The sequence below is a fragment of the Pteropus vampyrus genome, unplaced genomic scaffold (assembly GCF_000151845.1).
Source record: "Pteropus vampyrus isolate Shadow unplaced genomic scaffold, Pvam_2.0 Scaffold622, whole genome shotgun sequence".
In the NCBI taxonomy this organism is placed as follows: Eukaryota; Metazoa; Chordata; class Mammalia; order Chiroptera; family Pteropodidae; genus Pteropus; species Pteropus vampyrus.
In genome coordinates, this window is record NW_011889403.1 from 155,194 (window position 1) to 156,237 (window position 1,044).

Genomic DNA, 1,044 nt, shown 5'->3' on the forward strand with positions numbered 1-1,044 from the left:
TATTCCAGAACTCTGTGACAGTACCAAAAAGGGATACCGGAAGAACCAGAGAGAATGGAGAAGAATAAATATCGAAAGCAAAAAAAAAAAAACAACCAAAAAAACACTTCCCTATAAAAGAACAAGGATAAGAATTATTAAAGTAGGAAACAACCAATATGGTTCTTTGAAAACCTCTACTCATGGTATCCAATAAAAAAAGGCAAAAAAAAAAAAATGGTATCGGAAATGAAAGAGCGGATCACCGCTGACCCATGGATAGTGACAGGATATGAAGGACACACTGTGAAGAACTCCGTGTCCGCGAATTTTATAACTTAGATCAAATGAATAGAATTCCTTGAAGGACACACTACGGAAGCTCAGGGAGAAACGGGCAACTTGATGAGTCCTAAGTCTCTTAAATACACCGACTTGATCATGAAAACCTCCCAAAAGAGAGCATCAGGACTGGAAAGTTGCAGTGGTGGATTCTAATGAACATTTAAGGAAAAAAATAACACCATTTTTTCTTTTACATCTTCCCCAAAGTAGAAGTTCATTTTAGGAGGCCGGCATTTCACTAATACCAAAACCAGTCATCGCAAGGAAAGAAAACTAAAGGCCGATATCTCTCCTGAATATAGACATAAATATCCTTAATAAAAACTTTCTAACAGTGTATAAAGAAAGAGTTACAGCACAACCAGTGTGGATTCAATTCAGAAGGCAAGACAGGTTCGACATTTCTAACTCCGTCGATGTAATTCATCATATTAACAGGCTGCATAAGAAAAAGACGCATGATCACATCGATAAAAAGTATTTGACAATATTCAATATCTAATCATAAAGACTCCACAAACAGTAGGAATAGATGGGAATTTTCTTAATCTAATAAAGGGTATATATGACACATTCTACATCTAAAAACTAAATCTGAATGTGATTCTGACATCACGATGGTGAAAGGTTGACTGCCTTCTCTTTACCATCAGGAAGAAGGCAAGTCTTGCCCACTCTTACTCAACACCGCAGTGCGTGTCCTCGCTAGACAGAGAGAAA